Raw genomic sequence first — 424 nt, 5'->3', positions numbered from 1 at the left:
TAAATGAAAAAGAAATGAAGGAAACAATAGCTAAGATCAATAAAACTAAAAGCTGGTTCTTTGAGAAGATAAACAAAACTGATAAACCACTAGCCAGACTGATAAGAAAAGAAGGGAGAAGACTCAAATCAACAGAATTCAAAATGAAAAAGAAGTAACAACTGACACTGCAGAAATGCAAAGGATCATGAGAGATTACTACAAGCAACTCTATGCCAATAAAATGGACAACCTGGAAGAAATGGACAAATTGTTAGAAAAGCACAACCTTCTGAAACTGAACCAGGAACAAACAAAATATAAACAGACCAATCACAAGCACTGAAATTGAAACTGTGATTAAAAAGCTTCCAACAAACAAAAGCCCAGGACCAGAAGGCTTCACAGGCGAATTCTATCCAACATTTAGAGAAGAGCTAACACC

This window comes from Physeter macrocephalus, chromosome 1 (assembly GCF_002837175.3).
Source record: "Physeter macrocephalus isolate SW-GA chromosome 1, ASM283717v5, whole genome shotgun sequence".
Lineage (NCBI taxonomy): Eukaryota > Metazoa > Chordata > Mammalia > Artiodactyla > Physeteridae > Physeter > Physeter macrocephalus.
The sequence above is the reverse complement of the archived record's forward strand: the minus strand, read 5'-3'. Positions refer to the sequence as shown.